The following is a 21,737-nucleotide window of genomic DNA, read 5'->3' on the forward strand; positions in this document are numbered from 1 at the left end:
GATTTGTTCATGTATCACATCCTCTACTAGCCTTTCCTCATTTTCCCAGATAAATTTAACCATGTCCTTCCCAATGGCACATCTATAACTTTGAACATACCTCTATAGTCGCACTTATACCTCACATTGTCATTTATTTATTCATGGGTCTTTTTTCCCTATAGGCTGTGAATCTCATGAGAACCTATTCCCTTCAGCACCTGTTTCCTCAGCACCTATCACTGTATCTGGTAAATGGTAGGGACTCCATAAATGTTAGTTGGATTGAATGGCATTTGCTCTCCAGCAATTTGAAGTGGTCAGGTAATTCTAAGCTTCACATATTCTGGCAATGACAATGATCAATGATCAATTCTCTTGAGTCTCACATTGAAGTTCGAAGGTTCATAAACTTGGCCTCTGTTCAAAGACTGGTTGAGAAAGAAAATAATTTGCAAGTCTTTTTTCATACTCTTAACTAATTAAATAGAGTTTGTAGTGATTTGGAACTCCCCAAAATGTGCTTTCTCCTCATGAATCCACGTGTACCGGAATTGAGATTACATTCATTTTATTTCTTATTCCTTAATGACAGTGAATAAGAGCTTCAAGGAAACTTTGAACTCTTTTTGTATTTCCAGAAGCAGAAATAACGCAGAGCTAGATTCACTCGCCAAATGGCAGCAACAGAGATGTAAGGAAATGAAACTATTTGACTTTCACCTTAAAGGACTTAGGTACATTGATCGCGGGAGGTAGTTTGCTTTTGAACACACTCAAAGGAAAATTCCGGTTTTTCCAACATGAACATCAAAATTAAATTCAGGAGAATTTAGGCAGTGTTTTGCATGCCCAAATATTAATTTGACTCTCAGCATGTTAGCAGGAGGATCCCATCAGCTCAGAAGTGTCTCTCAATTTAATGCTGTAAAAATTCATTCACAATACATTACGATTTTTGAAACTGGCTTTATCTTCCTCTGCTCCATATCAGAGGAAGAAACTTCAACCCACAGTTGGTTCACATATCCACCTCCTACAGGGAACTTATGCAGTATTCCTTGGAAAGAGGAGATAGGGATAATATAATAACTTAAATCTGCAAATAATCCTCAAACCCAATGTTAGCTAATAATTATAAATTCTTCTCACCCTCCTCCTTACCTGAGTTACCATAACAAAGAATGGAGTTGACATATTGAGCTGCATTTCCTCAGATTTCCTTAGCCTATCTCTTGAACATGAAAGGGATAAAAGACAGATGAGAGGAAGGAAAATTAAAAGAAAATATATACAACCCTCTGCTGAGAGTTGATTATATTCACAAGACTAATAACTATCACAGGTCTCTTGCTATCACGAATGACAGAGGGAAGCGCTAGTTCTCCTACTCTGCATCCTTTATCCTATAAAAAAGACTATCTTGAGGGGAAAAGCCCCTACTATTCTCTTCACTTGCTACACAGTGTATGCTGAGGAAATATTTCTCCCAAAGGAACTCTAAATTCCTTCTGATTTGGTTTTAGTAGAGAGACTGCAATCAGTCTTTTCTAAGGATCCCCCAAGTGAAGGGGGTAAAAAGGGAAAGAAAATTGACTGGCATTGTTGAGGGAGTTAGATTGAGGCTTGAAACCTGCAGGAATTTGGAACCATTTTCGCTTTTTCAGCTGGGCTCTACTAAAATCAGAAGTTGGTGAACTACAGCTGATGGGGCAGCCTCCTGTTTTTGTAAATAAAGTTTATGGGAACACAGCCACACCATTCATGTCTGTATTGCCTGGGCCTACTTTCTTTCAAGCCACAGTGTCAGAGTTGAGTAGTTGCAGCCAAGACCATCTGGCCCACAAGCCTAAAATATTTACTGTCTAACCCTTTATAGAAAAAGTTTGTTGACTCCAGCTATCATCACCAACCCTGAGTAGAGAAAAGAGATGAGAAATGTAAATAAAACCACAGCTCTGAATAAAGTACGAGTTACAAAATACATCTAAAGCCAGAAATAATAATAGAATTTAACACATTTACAATGCAAGAATGTCTTTTCTGTCTGTTAGCATTCCATTCAGCTGCAAGTAACAGAAACAACAATAGTGAACTAAAGAAATAGGTTTCTTTTCCTCACATAAGAAGCATAAGGTGGTCTCTGATTCAGCACTTAAAGCTGTCATCAAAGAACTAGGCTTTTCCTGCCCCTGATGGCAGAGTCAAAGATGCTATCTGGGTATCAGAGCACCAGCCATCATGTCCATGTTCAAGTAAGGAAGGGGAAGAAGAGAGAAGTAACTTGCCCTCTGTGCCTACTCCTTCTATCTTCCCAGAAACCCCCTCCCATGCCTTGGCAAATGTCCACCTACATTTCATAGTCAAGCAGGTTACATGGGCATCCCTCACTACCTGTGACCTTGGAAAAGCAAGTATTTCCCATCCCAGTGTCTATATGGGAAGGCTACAAGAGAGGAGGGTGTTGGGAACGACTTTGGGAGTCTTTCATAGGTGGCTTTTCTCATTTTAAGTGTGTGTGCACAGAAGACATGATCAATGAATATTTATTAAGTGACCACATATACTGATGGATGAATTGAGGCTTTCCTTTCTTCCTTTTCAAGGATGTTATGTCCAGACAAGAACTGCAAAGCCTTATGTAAAGATTCCAGCAAGGATCTCTTAGATGACAGCTAAGAAAAAGAGCTAGAGATGAGTGTGAGTATGGTTAAGCAAGGAAGGCTTGGGGCATGTGTGACACCAGAGGGAAAGTAGAGGATAAAGACTGAGATGGTATAACTTAGGAATGCCTAGAGTGGGCAGTGATGGTGATTAAATGCACAAATATAAGAATGTTTTTGCATGAGGGAGAACAAATGAATGTCAACATTGCAAGATGTTGAAAGTGGGATGGTATTCAGGAAAAAATACAATCAATGCAAACTAAGGTCTATAATTAACAATAACATTGTAATATGCTTCCATTGAAGGTAAAAAAGGCAATATGCCAAAACCAAACGTCAACAAGTGGGGAGGGGTATGGGATTCTTTGCCCAAGTAAAGGAAATTCGTCATATAGATTTGGTGGTGAAGGCACAGCTATATGATTATACCTGGAACCTTTGATTTTTTTACTTAGTTGAATTGTATGATGTGTGAATACAACTGTTTAAAAATGAACAGATACTGGAGAAAATGTGGAGGGAGAGAGAGGTACCTATTCACTGTTGGTAGGGAAGCTGAGAGAGGTGTAGCCTCTCTGAAGGGCAGTGTAGTAGCTACACAGGAGGCTTGGGGTGGGCTTGCCATATGATTCTACAACCCCCATTGCTAGGTATATACCTGGAGGAACTGAGAGTGGGGACACAAATGGATATTTGCACACTGGTGTTTATGGTGGCAGTGTTTGCAATTTGCAATGGACAGAGGTGACCTAAGGGTATATCGACTGAGGAGCAGAAAGGGGAACTGTGGTGTATACAAACAACAGACTACTGAGCAGCTGCAAGAAGGAATGAAGTTGTGAGGCATGCAACTAGGGGAATGAAACTTGAGGACAGTATGTTGAGTGAAATGAGTCAGAAACAAAAAGACAAATATTATCATGCCTCACTCATATGGACTAACTACAATATACAAACATGGAGAATTGAAACTGATAGCATAGGCTATCAGGGGAAGGCTTGTTGTAAAGGTTCCTAGATTATAAGTTCTTTCAGCAGTCACATCTATTCCAGAGTTGTAACTGTTAATTCTAACTTCTGAGATGCTGAGGTCTTTGCATATAACTTGGTTGATCCCTGGAACTTCAGGTATTTGTATGACACCTGAGACTCAGAGTAGAGCTTTGAAGCTATGAAAGTCAGCATTACTTCATATAGCAAATCTTAAAAAGTTGAAAAGTGATCAGACTTCAACTAGAGATATGAATGAAACCGATCTACAAAGGACTAAGGTAAATTAGAATACAGGGCAAAGGATGATACGGTCTGTATTTTAAAATTTCAACTTCTGGGCCAAACCAAAGGAAGAGATGTTTATTTGATGCAAAATTTATATTTTTGGTAGCATGCTTTCTCATTTAACTTTTATGGTCAATTTTTTCAAACACCATAATTAGATGGAATCTCAAATAGAGAGTGAGATCTTTTTGGTTTGTACAGGTTAGTGTGATGCTGTGATACATCACAGAGTAATTTGGGCAGAGAACAAAAAAGTATTTACAAAGTGCCCTTGGAGGACCGGAGAGAAAGGAAGAAATATTAAATTTCCCCACCTGGAGAATTCCTCACATTCTCACAAGAAGTGCGGACAACCAGTTCAATAGGCTGAGCCCTCCATCTTGGGATTCGCCCTTATGAAACTTATTCCTACAAAGAAGAAGCTAAGCCTATTTATAATTATGCCTAAGAATCACCCCCAGAGAACCTCTTTTGTTGCTCAGATGTGGCCTCTCTCTCTCTCTAAGCCAACACTACAGGTAAACTCATTACCCCCACCCCCACCCCAAGTGGAACATGACTCCCAGGGGTGTAAATCTCCTTGGCAACATTGGACAAGACTCCCGGGATGAGCCAGGACCCAGCACCATAAAATTGAGAAAGCCTTCTTGACCAAAAGGGGGAAGAGAGAAATGAGACAATAAGTTTCAGTGGCTGAGAGATTTCAAACAGAGTCAGGAGGTGATCCTGGAGGTTATTCTTATGCATTATGGGGATGGTGAGGTTAACAGAAGCAGGACGTCATTACCCTCGTTAGGAGTAGAGATGAAGGGGGGAGGTGGTGCTTCCAGCCCTGGGGGGCTAGGAAAGTCAGTGTCACGCAGGCCTGTGCAGTGGAGCAGGAGTGACAGAGGACTACAATTTCTGCCAGTCAGGTCCCAAAGCAGGGGAGGACAAAGCAAGGCATCTCTCCCTCCCGCACTCGGTTCTCCCTCCAGCTTCTCCTGTTAGCTGAACCCAGGGGGGAGATGGTAGCCCCGGGAGGAGCCTCGGAGCACAGACTGTAGGGTCAGCCCCCAGCCAAGCAGAGCAGGGGAAAGGTAAGGGATGAATCTGAGAATAAACAAACCTGGAATCAGCACAGAAGCCCCCACATAGATGAAAACTTACGCTTTGCTTTATCGCAGTTATTTGTGCCTTTCAACGGTCACTGAATTCTTCTATCCTTTGCTGATTAGCAGAGTTGTGGCAGTATGTTAACAACCTTTATCGCGTATCCATAGGTGGTAAACATTAAACCAGATTCTGTAGGATATATAAGGAGATAGAAGGTAGCATCCCTGCCTTTATGTAAGTTCCCTTGCAATTATGGTTATTGGAAGACTTCCTAAAAAGGGTAAAGAGGTAGGACTAGCGTTTTAGGTAGAGAGTAGCCTAAAAAAGAGGGATGAGCATTTGCATGGATTGCAGATTTCTTTAACCTGGAGCAGAGAGTCAGGGTAGGCTCGGGTGACAGAAAGGTTAGTGGAAGACTTTGGAGGATTTCAGATTTGATCAACAGAGAGCACAGTGGAAAGTAAATGTTCTTAAGTTCAGCTGATGCCAGAAAGAGCAGAAAGAAGCTGCGGTGAGGTAGAGGGGACCAGGTAGTTGGATGTGAAGAGGCATCGTGGTGTCATGGGTAAGAGCACAGGCTCTGAAGCCAGACTGCCTGGGTTCGAATCTCAGGTCTGCCAGTGACCAGATCCTTCTCTCCAGAACAAAGATAATCATAGTACTTACATCACAGGGTTGTAGGGAGGGCTCCAAGCATCAATGCTTTGCCTGACACATGATAAATGTTAGCTATTATTGAAATCATATTAGAGGATGAGCTTACCAAGGAAGAGAGGGGAAAAGAGTAAAATGCCCTTCAGGCACCTCAAGATGCATTGAGCTAGAGATGTGTAATTGAAACTGTTTGAAGTCACTGTGAATGCATAAAGTCAGGACAAAAGTGAGTTTAGAGGAAGGAAAAACAGAGAATCTGGGACAGAAAGGGGAAGCAGAGTAGATAACAGAAAAAGCAGTCAGAGAAATAAAAGAATTCTGTGGACTAGCAATTATAAATCCAGACAACAATAAAAGGCATTAAAAATGGTTGCTTAGCAAGATATTGAAAACCCTGGATGGATTTCTCCTGCTCTGTTTGCTGAGTTGGGTCTCTGCTTGCCCTGGCCACACCTTACCATCCTTTTTGCCCTCTGCAGCATCTTAAATGGCACTACTAAAGTAAGACCGAATCATATGTTGTACATGTTCCTGTCATCAGTAGGCATTAGAAAACCGCGTGATACCTTTTTTTTTAAATCGTCTACCAGGAGTGGCGTGTACATCTCTGAATCTTCCAAGGGAGCTAATTTGGCAACAAGACGACTGCATTTTTTCCTATGGTACCAGATCCTCTCGGCTGGTACTGATTTCCTTGCTTCTCCCCTGGGGGCTGAAGACAATAGGGAGAGGAAGCTCAGGAAATGAAGTCATTACTGACACCCACAAAACAACCAAAATTGCTGCAGATGGTCTGGCATCAGCCTGATACCGGCTCTGGCCGAGGCTGCACGCCTGTATGACATGTGGCGATTAGGCCTGAGGTCGGGAGTGAGCCGTGGAGTGCCGGCCTGGGGGCGGAGATAAGGAAAGGAGATGAGAAAAGAAGGAATGGGAGGACGGATTTGCTCTAGGGTTTTGGGTGTTCCATTTTCACGACCTCCTGAAGCACAGATGTGCAGAACCGCATTGGGTGGCAGTTTGGAGAATTTGCCTTTCTATGTTTCTCCTTTAATAGAAGCCAGGAGGGTTAAAGTGCTCAGGGGACAGAGCAGTAGGGATGAGAGAGGGACTTGTGATCTCACCAAGGGAATCAAAGAAGCCGGGGCCTGAGGCTGTTTATTGCAGTGGGTTGGGTGGGGAGAATTTCATTTATTGCCCTTAAATGACTTCCAGTTCTTTGTCCCTGCCCATTACATGAGCCAAAAATCAATTGTTTGAAGACTCCAGGAATTGTTTAGTTTCTCTTATAACTAAGGTGACCAGATAATTGGCCCTCCAAACCAGGACTACTTTGAGTGAAAGAGGGCACAATGAATAATTTGGGGGGACAACAGTCATAAATTGGGATTATACCAGACCAATTGAAATATATAATCACCGTACTTATGACCCATTTCTAAACCTTTTTAGTTAGTATAACATAGCAGTTAAGAGCAGAGAGCACAGACTTAATAAATTCAATCCCAACGGTGTGAATTTGACAAAGTCACTTAACTTCTCTGTGCTTTAATATCCTCATTAGTGAAACAGGGTGTAATATGTCTCCCACCCAAGGCTTAAGTGAGAGGATTTAATAAGCTAATATGTGAATGGGCTTATAGAGCAGTTCCTGACAAATAAATAGAGCATGTCCTGAAGAAATGTTCATTGTTCTTGTTCTATCATTTTCTCAAGGGCAAGGAGCCTAATCTTAGGATCTGTTGCCTTGATGCGCCATGCCTTGATATGGAGGGCCAGTCAGCAAGTGTTTGTTGGATGAATTGATAGAAGAAGGAATGAATAAAGGAAAGAAAGCAACATTATTGCTTTCCTTTACCTTTGTTTTTTTTTCTTGATTATTTCTTCACCATTTTCAGGTTATTTTGAACCACAGGGACATGGTAACCCAGTCAAAAAGTCTTTCAAATGTCTATTCTAATCTTTACTACACCCTGGGATCCCATGGGTTTTTGAACTTCTCTTGCTCTTACCTGGCCTGTAACCAGCACTGGCCTCTCCTCACCATCTGCTTTCCCACCTGCCTGCCCCTGGAGAAAGTTGCAAAATCTTGTCAATTAGCACTATCCACATCAACCAGACCTGTTAGAAATCTTTTTTGTTCACTCTCTATCATATTCCCCAAAGATATCATCTTTCCCATCCCTTGAACTCATAAGCTCACTTGCCCACACCTCTCTCTCAGAAGTTGACCTTGCTTTCTTCTTTACTGAGATGACACTCTCTGAAATGAACTCCGTCTATGTCCTCCTTCCATATCAGAATGATTTATAACCTTTCCTCTTCTCTCCTTGCCTATCTCAGAGGGAAAAGTGCCCCATCTCCTTCCCAAATTCATCCCCCCTCTGCCTTAGTCCAGAACCATCCCTCTTTTTCCATAACTCTGCTTCATTAGTTATCCCCATCTCTTTTGTTTTTTATAGTTGTCCCCAATCTCTGATTCCTTCCCTTTTACTTTTTAAGATGCAAATATATTAAAACAAGAACAACAAAAACCTTCTCATCTCTCTCCTTCTTGTCTTTTCCAAATCTGTCAAAAGAATAATTTACACATATTAGCCTCTCTCACCCCTTAATCATTCCTAAACCCTTTTAAAGTGACTTCTCTAAGAAACTGTCCTCTTGTAAGTTACTGTTGACATTCTAATTTCTATATCCAGTGACATCTTCTTAGTCCTTGTCCCTCTAATCTCTCTGCAGCATTTTATGTTGTTGATCACCCTCTCCTTCATGAAATACCTTCCTTGGCTTCCTTGACTTGAGTTGATCTTGGGAACTTCTTGCCTCTGCAATCTGCTTTTGCCTCTTCCATCTCCCACCCCCTAAACAAATGCACTCCTCCAATGTTCAGCTCTTTTCTTTAGGTTTGATCACTCTCTCTTGGTGATCTCAATTATTTCCAGACCCTTGGCTGTCTCCTCAGTACAGATGAACCACAGGTCTATATTCCTATCCCAACAAATCTCCCCTGTTGCTGCTACACATTTCCAGCATTCTGCTGGACAGCTCCACTTACTGAAAGTGAGACTTCCCCAACACACTCTCCTAAACTTACTCTACCTCCTGGGTTTCCAGTCTCTCTGATAATGGCATCTCCATCTTCCCACCCCATCCCTCAGACTCAAAAGTTCAAATTATTTTTGGGTCTCCTTCACTTAATTTGCCTCTAGATTGCATCAGAGTTACCTCCACCTCTCTCAAAATCCATCGCTTCCTTCCGATGACCATTACTGCTGCCCATGATCTCAGCTTTTGACTCAAATACCCCAACAGGCTACTAACTGCTCCCATTTCTTGTAGCCTCCATTTTTCCAAATTACCCTGAATCTTCCATCAATCCCTTTCCTAATGATGCATTTTAGATTCTAGGAAGAAGTTGAAACCCCACCATCTGTGCCCTCTTATTTTTCCACTGTGGGTCTTTGTACACACTACTCTCCAACCAATCCAAACTTCATTTTTCCAGAATAAGTCCAGCTCATCCCACCTCTAAGCCAGGTCTTCTTCCCTTTTTTTACTAAGATAGACTTCTCCTTCCATCCAACCCCATTTGTCATAATCTTTCTACTGCTTCAGAGTCTGGTTAATTTTCAGCTGTGCCATGAAGTTACCCCCCACCACCCCGAGATACCATAATATTTTGCCCCTCTATAGCATAGCTACTACTGCACAACTCCTCTCTGCTTCTAAATTCTAAATCCCTCAAGACACAGACCACATATCATTAATCTTTTTTTTTTTGCTATTTTTAATAATTTTTATTAGTTAAAGATTTACAGAAAAATCATGCATAAAATACTACATCAAGAGGGTGCAAAGGTAGCTTGGTGGTAGAATTCTTGCCTGCCATGTGGGAGGCCTGGGTTTGATTCCCAGCCCATGCACACACACACTCCCCCAACAAAAATTCAATAAATAGTGCTCAATAAAGGGATAGTCACATGGAAAAAGAATGAAATATGACCCCCACCATACAGCATACAAAAAAAAATACTTTATCACTCAACTTTGCATCCCCCAAAATGCCTAGAAGAGTGCCATTTGCACATGAGCTCACCTACTTTAATCAAATTTAAAATAAATTTCTTCATAGATGTGAAATTTTGACCATTCCTGTATTTTTGTTGCTTAACATGATTTTTCACTTTCCTCGTTAGATCTAAATGTTGGCCAAATCCAGAGAATTTCAATCTAGACTTACTTTTCTCAATTAGACTTACTTTTACTTTGAGATGTTTCAACATTAATAACATATCTATTCTGGAAACTCCATAAATTACTTTCGATAGGTCATTTTTCTATACATTGATTTCTTCCTAGGATTATTTTGAAGTTAATATTGCAAGTGCCTGGATTCTGCTGGAGTCTAATCACCAGGCATTCAGGAGATATATCAGGGAGTGGTCCAGGAAATCCAACTATGACCTTCAACTTCAGCCTAGTAGGCAATACGTTGAGAATTGAATCAGCATTGTCAAACACAGGAAACTTCTGGCTTAATTCGTGTGTGTTAAATACATAAGTAACTCTTTATTTAGGGTTGTTATAACTACCCTAGTATTTCCAATCTCATATTAATTTATTTTTAATTCCTCCAGATTTTAACTTGAAAAAAAGATGGAATAACTCATGAATGCTCTTGCTTCTTAGAGTAGCCAGCTATCCTCGTTTTTCGTCTAGAGTTTATACATATATATATATATATATATTCATGGAATGGCTGGAATCTGATTAATCCCCTCAATAGATTAAGCATATACACACAGACAGCATTCAGAAGATGGCATTTAGTCAAGGACATGGTTCTCTTTTTTCATGCATATTTGGGGCAGACAGAAAGAATCACTAAGGATGGGCGGTCAGGGGGAGAAACGGAAAAACAAGGGAAATGGTAGATTGAAAAGACGTTTAAAGACCAGTTTCTCTGCATGCGATCTCTATAAAGAAAGGGTCCTTGGGGCTGTGAAGAAATAGTCGCCTCCAGGCTGTGAGCTAATGCGGCACCGCTGCTGTTTGCATAGCTGCACAGCCCTAAGAGAGACCTGGGAAAGCTAGCTTGAATTCCAATGAATATTTACAATTACACCGCTCTGGAGCTGAATGCAATCACAGTGCTCCAGTCTACAGGTTTTATGCATCAAAAGAAAATGAGAGGACAGCAGCAAAAATGAAGTTGCCTTTGGAGAGACTTACAAACACAGATCTCACCGCTTGTGGCAGAGCTAAAATGTTTTATTTCTGATAGGAGCAATTTTTCTTCAGGCACCTTCCTTGATAGTAGAAAGCACCTGCCTGGATTTTGAAGTGAGAAAATCTTCAGAAGGTGATTTTTAATTTTAAGCAAGAGAAAGACATGGAAGGAATTGTATTTCATAATTTTTATTTTGTTTTCTAACAGCAGTCTCCAGAGAGGACTGGGAAAATCCCTGAACCAGTTCACAGATTCCCTCTTCTTTCAGTTTATGTTTTTATCCGCTTCCCGTAGATTGTTGTTTCTTCATAGAACAGTGCTGGGGGAACCTGCCACCGTTTTATGTCCCCAATTTAAAGCCTTTGGGTAATTGATTGCCAGTAATGCATGCAACCCACTCATTCATTTTTGTTCATAAGCTGCTGCTCCATACCAAAGATCTGGAGAGAACTGGATGGGAAAAACTAGTCAGAGTCACTTTGACTCAGTAAGGCAATTTCTAACTTTCAGAAGTGCCAGAATGGGTGAAATTGAATGTTTTAAAAAGACTCTCTCAGAACCTGGTTTTGTAGTCAGCTCACTAATCTCTTGGACTAAGATTTATATTAGATAGCTCTTTGCTAGTAGCCTGCGTTGCTGCACTAAGAGGGGCTCTCTTGCTCCCCTCGCATACATTTCCCACTTATCAGTCCATTTTCTCCCATTACGATGCTACTGTCTCCTACCCACCTACTTGCTTGCTGACCTTTCCTACCACTAATCAGTGCATTCTTTAACACATCGATCCATCAATTTGCTTGTATATATCCAAGCTTGGAGCAAAGGGTGAGGGGTTATGTGCCTATACTTGTGTGGTTAGCCATTGTTGTATCTGAAAATAGACGTTTCCTTCTTAAATTGGTTTCTCACATTCTTGGTTGGTTATAGAAACAGGTGCCCATAATCTCCTTCAGCCATCCCTTAGTCTTTGCTGTAGACTATTAGTATTTTCTCAATCATGCACAAGTGCTATGCAAATGCAGCTTCAGGGCATTCCCCCCTTCCAGATTGCTGCCTCTAAACTCCTTCATGGAAATTCTGCAGCCACTACAGTAATTTATTGAATCCCTACTGTTACAAAGCAGCATATGGCATATGAATGCATATACTCATGTAAATATTTATTGTAAAAACCAGCGGATGCAGTACTGTTAAGTGCAAATCACCCTAAACTGATATGACAAAGAATCACCTTAAACTGATGTAATCGATTAGTTGATTCTTTACTTTTATGGTCAAAAAAGTTTTTACACTTCAGCTTAGTGACCCCAGGATGCCATGCATTTATTCCAACAGTATAGCTATTGCTCAAAATATTTGGGTCTCCTCTTTTGGGCATGCTTTCAAAAGCAAGTTATAAGCCATACCAAAGAAAGGACTAACCCATTACTTTATGGTCCTACCCAATAATTTTAGATAAAAAATACTATTATCTAACTTGTTGACTTGTTTAAGAAATTTGGTTTCAAATGATTTTTAGCTATTTTTAAAACTCAAATCTACTCTCAAATGGTGAGCATTTGCCATAATTGATAATAACCAAAACAACGATGACAGGTAATGAGAGAATGCCCAAAGAAGAATTCAAAAAATTTTTACTCGCATTTGTGAAATAAATGGAGGATCTTATTTTTGGATAACTTCAAAAAGGATAGTTCTCATTTGGAGCTATAAATTTGGGTGTGATTGTTTAAAAAAAAAAAGCAGTCGTACTTCATATATCTGTTTATTGGGCTCTTAATATAGAGTGCAAAACATAAGACACATTTGTCAGGAAAACCTTCATCAAGTTAAATATAATCCAGATTTTTGCAAAATCCAGAATCCACACCAGGAGGTACACATCAGAGACATTAGTGCTTACAAGGTGAGAAAACTCTTTAGGAGACTCAACAGAGACAATGGTTCCCCTGGAGAAATTCTTTGACAAATGTGCCTTTGACCAGCATAATATCTAAAGATGGTATAACTAATTGTCTTGGCTGTAACTTGTGCATAGTTATTTACATACAGAGAAGAATGCATGTCAAGTTCTTCCCATAGTATCCTGTAACTTTTACTCAAATGGCCCCATCAACTGATGACAACTGCATTACAATATAACAGGAGAAAATGTTACAGATATCAGTGCTTCTTTGTCATCCTGTCCATTGTGCTAATGATCTACAGGTAAAAGGAGACATTTGTGTATTTCTGTAGAATTATTTTAGGCTTTTGTCACTTTTCCCTCTGCTAAAAATGCACTAAGCAAGTAAAGTCATAATAACTAGGTAACTAATTGCCTCCCCCACTGATTTTCAACTTCTATACCAACTGGGGGGTTCGAGTACAAACTTAGCCAGAAAATGATTTCTGTGAACTCAAGTGAAACTCTAATGATACCACCACATAAGAGAAAAACTGCCATCATCATATAAAAAAAGTTAGTGCAGAGCAGACTGATATCTAAGAGAAGTCCTTTCAACCCTGCAGGCAATGGCGTTTTCAAAAGTTTGCAAGCAGACCATTTTATCTGGTATTGTTTGAATGTTCAGATGTTCCCCAGAAGGACAGATGGTATTTTTTTTCTAATGTTAAAATAGATTCTCAATGGAAATGGGAAATAATGAGATTTGCCTGTACATTTCTGCTAATATATCAGCCCTCATAAATATGTCTCGGTTTAGTTTCCTTGGCCAACTTGCGTTGCCAGCCCACCTTTCCAAATGTTTAGTTTGTATGGTGATGGCGCAGCTCTTACTATATTTGGGGGGCAGAAATTTTTATTCACTTGCAAAGTTAAAATCTATCTGGAGTCCTACCTCAGAGTTACTACTGGTCTGTTATATCACCTTTCTATGCTTATTATTCCACTTATAAAATTGATATAAAATACACAAAACTCCCTGGTTATATTTGTGTGTTTGGGGGGGTAGAGGGAGTAGAAATTACTTGCCCCATTGCCTTGGGCATTTCTGTTTTAAGTGGGGCTGTGAAAAAAGTGATGGCCTGGGTTTCTGAGTGTCTAAGGGGCTGTTCTGCCATCCATCTAATGGGAAGGGGAAGTGAAAATTCCCCGCGAGCCATTCCAGAAGCTGGGCAGATGAACCCTGAGAAGCAAAGATCTTTCCTCCTCTGGCCCGTTGTAGACTCTGAGGCCCAAAGACGAGGTGAAGGTGCTGTCTGGCATTTTCAGTCTTGAAGGATGAAAAATAATTCTGAAATCTGATTACCCTTCTAGATAAATTCAGAATTTCAAGACTTCATGGATTTTGTGTGTGGCTCTCACTTTTGAATATTTGTTGAAATACAATGCAGAACTAATCCACTTTGAAAGACAACTTAAACTTTCCAATAACTTGTATCCCTGTTGGAAGAAAGGCAGTGAGAGAAAACAGGTTCTTTATTTTTTTTTTTTTTACATGGGCAGGCACCGGGAATCGAACCCAGGTCCTCGGGCATGACAGGCAAGCATTCTTACCTGCTGAGCCCCCGTGGCCCACCCAGAAAATAGGTTCTTATCTTCTCATTGGTATAGTTCTTTGTAGGACTGAAATAAATACACCTTTTCCAATTTATTTAAAAAATATATACTTTTTTTTTTACTAAATCACTGTATAATAACGAAAAACAGCTGCATATGAAATTTTGTAAATGACAAAATAAATAATATTTAAATGAGTGTGTTATCTTTCTATCTCTTTCCAGTCTTTTTCCTGTGTTGTGTGTGTGTGTTTGTGTGTATGTGTGTGCTTGCATACACATATATATTCTGGGTGGGAATTCAGCAAGGTGTTATTTCTGAATTGTAGGATTTAAAGTTGATTTTTATTCTTTTTAGTCTGCATGTTTTTCAGATTTTCCACAGTAAATGTGTATTATTTTTAAAACCATAATTTATTTTATTAATATTAATTTTATCAGTAATTTAAAAATTTTTGCACCATTTTCTTGACGTTCTAAAGGAGGGTTTCCCTAGATTCACTATGTTGATTCTATTTTCCTTTTGACTCTGTTTGCTTTTGCTTAAATCTTGCCATGAAACCAAAAACATCAAAAGGGTTTTACTAATTAAAAGATACTTCTCTATTTTAACACACTAAAGAAAAATAATATTTTTAAAAATCAGAGGATCACTTATTCAATGACCTGTTGGGAAAGATTGGTAGCCTTATCCATAGCATAAGACAATATTTATAAACCAACAACTTAAATAGAATGCAGAATTAATTAGTTATTACCTCCATGCCATTCCAGATTGTCATTCGTGGTTAAATTTTAAATACTCAATAGCCATTAAAAAGAATGAGATAGATCCATATATAACTGAAATGGAAATAAGTAAAGAAAAATTTTAAATAATATGTAGAGTCTTATCTCAGGTTTATAAGAAATTGTTTAATGTAGATGATAAATAGATAGACAGACAGACAGACAAAGATAGATAGATAGATATAGATAGATAGATAGATAGATAGATAGATAGATAGATAGATAGATAAAGAGAGAGACAGAGAGATAGATAAATAAACAGACAGACAGACAGGTAGGTAGATAGCTTGATATAGATAAACAGATACAGAGAGATAAATAAATAAGACAAACAGTAAATAGCGTGCAGTGATTATTGCTGAGGTGTGGAATTGACAAAGGTATTTTTTTCTTCCACATTTTTTGAAATGTTAAAAAATTAATAAATTTCACATTTTAAATACGTCCGTCTACTGCATAGTTCTAAGTATTCTCTTCCAAGATTCCAAGAACCACTGACACATTATTTCTTTCCCCTGAACTAAGACATCAGATTAAGCTCACAATTGTCTACTCAAGAACAGGAAATCATCTAACATCAGTTGGAAACCATTCAATAATCAAAGAATGAAGAAAAAACTATCAGAATGGTATCTACTTTTTAAAGTTAAAAAAATATTCTAACAAGTTTTTCTCTATGGTTTTACAAATAATATGACCTATCTTCTCCTCCGAGAGCGGATGAAAACACACACGTCTTACATCCCCTCCCTCTCACACACAATACATCTTTTTAAACTTTAAGAACCCACACCAGATACATGCCTTTCTGACTCCATCCCCAACCTCCCCAGACATTCTTCCACATCATGATTTTCCTTAAAATGTATTTGCTCATAAGATGACATCTAAATGACTTGTCTCCTCGACTTCCAGGTGGGAAAAGCAAAGACCCAGCTGGAAAAGACTGAAATGGAGGCGCCGCTTTCTCGCCCAGGCTTTAGGGGAGGTAAGTCACACACCAAATCTTTCCCAATACATTCCAGAAAGAACCTGGATGAAACTTTTGTCCTTTATTTTTTTCCCTTACATAAATTTAATATGTTAACCGCTTTCAACACCCCCCCCCAAAAAAAAAAACAGTATTTCAAGAAACAGCACAGGTCACTTTCCTTATATATAGTTCAGTTGGCAAGATGCCGCCATAAGTGACAGTTCAAAGGGCACGCACTTCCAGGGGTAATTCACCTACTGGATTCTTCTTTCTCCTTCCCCTCTGGTGAGGATTCTCTGTGCACCTCACACGTGGAGGGGACACAGTAGGATCCTGGGGAGCATGAGAATCTAGGCTGCTGTGATTAAAATGAATTCAAATGTTATTTTAATGCCTATGTTTAATTTGCTGAAAATTTTCAGCTTCAGCGGGCACCTAAGGATTGACAGCTCCACTCTAGAATGAATCAAAATGTGATTTACAGAGAAGTGATTATACCTGTCTTCATCCCCATCTGGGTATGATGAAATGGGCTTAGCTAGCTCTGCTCTCCAGGTATTTATGTTTTGGTTTGAATCATGAGCAAAATTACAAAGTATACATATCTGAAAAAGAAACTGTCCCATAAGCAGCCAAATGTTCCCTAATTTCTTAAAGAACTAATCTCATAAAGAACGCTAGCATGAGAACTTTTTTTGACAGTCACATTATCTGTAATAGGTTCAAACTCAAGGTCCACATTATGTCCACGTTTTGCCCAAATGATCTATTTTAACTTGTAAATTCAAATGATACTTACTAGTGATATTCTTAGGATAATTGTGCCATCAGTGGTAAAAGTTCTTTAGAACCTATGGAACCACCACTTTAAAGTTTTAAATAGCCAACGCATTTCCTGATTGTAGAAATCCCTTCACTATCAACTCAGCATTGTTCCAAGCATTTTTGTTCCATTTTTGGAAGAAATAGAATCAAATAAGCATCTTTGATACATGATCTTTCTGGGGTATTTTTGTTGCCTTTTCTTATTACTTTGGAAAATAATATCATTGTAATCATTTTAGAATACTTCCAGAAATGTTCCGGCTCATTTATAAATAAAGTCGCACGTTACAAATCATGGCTTTCTGTTCCAGTATATGATGGGCCAAGTCAGATGTTAAGTTGGAAGATTATTTTATTACCTGAGGTTGTAGGCTAGCGAAGAAAGGCAGAAGAACCAAATTTGTAATTAATATACATATTTCTGATATGTCAGTGTATGAGTATTTACAAGTGGTCTCATTGCATGTCCCTCAAAGAAAACCATAGCCACTATCTTTTACAATAATAAATTTAAACAGGACACAAAATAAAAGTAGATATACACAAAAACTCTGATCCATAAAGAATGGAGAAGGCAAAAAGAGATGAAACAGGAGAATGACTGGGGAAAAGTTACAAAATCAAGCTCACTGGATTCTAAGATTATATGAGTATGAGCAAAAACCCATATTAAGTCATTTAATAACGAGGTCAAAAATGCTGAATAATTTAACATACCCTTGGATCCTGATTTGTGATTGTCCGACACTAATATTTCACCAGCCGCATTGCACCGTGTCACAAAGTCCTATTTCTCCCTCAAGATAATGCCCAAGTATTAATGGACCCAATTTGGTGGAAATTACCTAATTGGCTGCAGTCACTACAATTTGAATGTGACATTTTGGACTGTTCTTCTATAGTCACAAGGATAAGTTAGAAGCTTGAGCAGCAGACGTTCTCTTTGTGATAACTGCAGCTGAAGCTTGCATTATCACCAAAGCTTATTATTTTGCAAGTTGTACACTCAGCTTTTTAAAAAAAATTGTACTGTAAGGAAAAATCCTCGGAGATTTTCCTTTCTCTCTTGTATCTTCTAAAACCCCCAGATGAGGACAGCCAAACAAAATGCTATGTGATTGTATTTAAATACATTAAATTATATGCCATCTGATAATATACCTTAGTGCCATGAATTAAACAGAGTTCCTTAAGTCTCTGTAATTAATTATTCAGCTAGCCAAATTACTACTAGTGAATGATATCAGTTAAGGACACTTTTTCTATCTGGGGGAAATTGTGTATCTCTTCCCCAGGCAGGTAAATGAGCAGAAAGAACTCTGCTTTCCCCCAGCAGTGTCACTGGCCTCCATTTTGTTGCATTTTGTGACCCATGAAAATAGTAAGCTCATTCCTGTACAGTAGCAGAGCATCAAACACTGCACATCTTTACTCTTGCTGGTAATACTTTGTATTTATATAATGGGATATACTTTTAGGAGAACTTACCCTCCCTGTTTCCCTCCTTTCCTTTCTTTCACATTCATCAATTAAATAAGATGATCCAAGCCTTGTGCTGTGCATTGAAGATACGAAGATAAATTAAATATAGCCTCTGCCCTTTCCCCTGTTAAGAAGGAGAGACAGATGACTAACCAAGCAGGTATAATTCCAGGACTTATAAGTACACTAACTCAGGCTACAGAAAGTGCTGGGAAGTCAGGAGGCTTCACAGAGAAATAAAACTTGGGGGCCAGATCTTGAAAGTTGAGCAGGTATTTACACCCAAAGAAGGAGTGATGACGGTAGGGCACTGGGAAAGTGGTCACCTTAAGCAGAAGGCAAGGTAGGTGTGATTACTTCAAGGTGTGAAATATGTAGCTGAAAAGGCAGGTGAGGCCAGATCATAAAGGAGTAGATGGCGTTGCCCAGATGTCTGAATTTATCATCGCGGACACTTTTTGGTTTCATCTCTGTTATTCTTCAGGTAGCCTTAGGAGGCAGGTGTCATTCCTGTGAGGAACCGTGTCCTGAGAAATGGAGGTCCTAGGCTGTGGTATTAGGCAGGGTTCTCTAGGGAAACAGAACTGATGGAAGATATCTGTAAATATTATGAGAGTTTGTAAAAATTCTCTCACACCACAGTGGAGATGCACAAGTCCAAACTCCACAGGGCAGGCTGCAAGCTGGGAACACCAATGAAGATTTGCAATGAATTCCCCCAGGAGAAGCTGGTCAGCTGAAGTAGAGGTGGAAATTCTCTCCTCTAGCTGCTGAAATCTCACTTCTCCTTTTCAAGGCTTCCATTGATTGGATGAGACATCTCTCATTGTTGAAAGCAATCGCCTCAGTTGATTGTAGATGTAATCAGCTACAGATGCAATCAACTTACTGAGGATTTATGTCCACAAAATGTCCTCACAGCAACCATAAAGCTAATGCTTGCTTGACCAAACAACTGGTCACTGTTACCTGGTCATGTTGACACCTGAACCATCAAAGTTGAAATGGGGTTTCATCACTCACTGTAACACCTGTGAACTCTAGGCAAGTCGCCTAGCCTCTCTGGCCTTAGGTCACGCCTAGTGTATGTAACACTTCTCCAAGCAGTATTAATTTGATGTTAATGCTATTGTCCTTTCCCCAACAATCCTTACCATGTACTGGTAATATATTTTTTCCATGCTCTGAGTGCTGTTGACCAATGGCAGTTAATGTGGCAAACTGTAGTCTCCTCTCTCAACCAATGAGCATCAGGGTGCCACTCTGCAACCTGTCATAGCCTCCATCACACTAGCGTGGGCTGATTCTTTTGACATGATGGTGCTTTTTCCACAATAATCTCTCTTTCCACAATGTATTTTTGCTCCAAGGAGCAGCTTTGATCCATAATGGCTAACAAAAGGTACACAAGTGCTGGTTCTGATGCAAAATATATACATAATAGTATCATGTTGGTTGTCCTAATAGAAGTGTAAAAGCAGTTCAAGTGAACTTCAAGGAAATGGTTGAAGAGAGGGAAAGCATAACGATCAACAGAAAACTAGAGCACCACCATTTCCCAGCTGTATCACCTGGGGTGTGGAATCTCACTGCATCTCCTCTGTAAAAAGCCAGTGACAGTACCATCTACCTCATAGGATTGTTGTGATAATAAAATAATGCTTGTAAAGTGCTTAAAATACTGCCTGGCTCATATTAATGGCTCGATAAATATTAACTGCAATTATTATTATTGTGATTACAATTATTGTTATTTAGTTTTCTGTCTCCAAAAGGAGGAAAACCAACTAAAAGATCCCTGAGGCCCCCTCTGGTTTTAACATTACCTAAATTTACTAAACCTTTTTTTCCTTGTAAGGAGACTGAGACTCAACTCCAGGATTTGACTGACCCAGCTCAGGTTACATAGGGAATAAGTAGTAAAAGGCAAAACCAGAAAAAGAACTCAGGTCAGCCAGCTGGTAATCCCAAACCCTTTGATGTACTAGAAGCTCAAACCACCACCCAGCAGCCCCCCTTGCTCCTTTACCTCCCTGCAAACTTTGAAGTCACAGAGTCTCAGGCCAGTTCATTTATCAACCCTTCGCATTCTTCTGCCCCTACTGCAGAACAAAAAGGGAAGCGGCAAACCCGGGGAATGGAAAGGGATTTGTGGCATTGGAGGAAATTAAAATTTAGCATAATGTTAAATAAGCTAAAGAATATTCCTTCCAGCGTATTCAGCTCAAGCATCTGCTCCTGGTCTTGGTACCATCACAGAGACTGATAATCCATGCAGGGCAAGTCGTCTGCTTTCCACCTGACGCTTTGGTAAAAAGCCAGACCTTTAAATATTGCCCTTTGTCTTAGCTACCCGTCGTCTTGTTTAATGTGGCTGTAACAGTCCTACCTATTTCCCTTCTGGTGCACTATGGCAGTTCTTCAAGGGTTCAGTAAAGGGACAGGATAGCAGAGAGATGGGGAAGGAAAAGTGGAGAGAGGACATATTCCCAGCAAACTGACCTATCCTTTGTTATTGGCAATATTTGCTTCTGTATTCTTTTCTACACTTTTAAAACCGATACCATGTAGCAGGGATTCTAAGTCTCTAGCTGTTGGAAATGAAGCTTTCCTCTTTTGTTTATTGTCTCTTTTTTTTTTTTCATGTCTCTGTCCACCTCAATATTAGGATAATCATTAGCCTCCTAATACTCAATTATCTGTGCAGGTTTTTTTTTAAATAAGTATCTTTCATTGGACTGAACTGATTTCATCAGGAGAGTTTCATGTGATCGCTTTAATTCGCAAAATTTCTTCCTCCGTTTTATTTCTTCCACGTTTGATTTTGAGACATTTAATAATTTCTGATGGTTTGTGTTTCAGCATCAGCTGGACATGCAGAACAGGCTCAAGACAGCCTCAGAATTTGATTATTACCAAGAAACCACTATTCTATAAACACTGAAAATTGGACATTATCTCTAGAGCTGTTTGTTAACGAAGTCGAAAGCTAACCTTTAGGGCTCATTAAAATTCTACGGACTCAAAGTCTTGCTGTGGTCTCTCTTTCATGAATCCAGCCCTGCGTTATGAGTGCTGGCGTGTGGAAATTGGTCTGAGCCCTCCCCTTTTGCCCTCCACTTTAATCTCTTGGTCAAGTTTAGGCAGAGATTTTTTTAAGTTTATAGATTTCTCTACTCAGAGTATGTGTTGTGAATCCAAACAAAAAGGACTGGGTCTCTGAACGGGTAGCTGTTACTGAGCCACTCTGACCAAGCAGTTACGC

The 21,737-nt window shown here is 39.5% G+C and overlaps 1 long non-coding RNA gene across 1 annotated transcript in view; it reads left to right on the forward strand.

Annotated features, from left to right (window-relative positions):
* LOC143660360 (uncharacterized) overlaps positions 1-21,482 on the forward strand; it is a 40,955-nt gene extending 19,473 nt beyond the window's left edge. The window contains exons 3-4 of the long non-coding RNA XR_013163981.1: positions 16,108-16,180; positions 21,335-21,482. This is a non-coding gene — a long non-coding RNA (uncharacterized LOC143660360). The remainder of the gene's footprint in view (positions 1-16,107; positions 16,181-21,334) is intronic.
* Positions 21,483-21,737: the final 255 nt, after the last annotated feature.

Source organism: Tamandua tetradactyla, chromosome 16 (genome assembly GCF_023851605.1).
Source record: "Tamandua tetradactyla isolate mTamTet1 chromosome 16, mTamTet1.pri, whole genome shotgun sequence".
NCBI classification, from domain to species: Eukaryota; Metazoa; Chordata; class Mammalia; order Pilosa; family Myrmecophagidae; genus Tamandua; species Tamandua tetradactyla.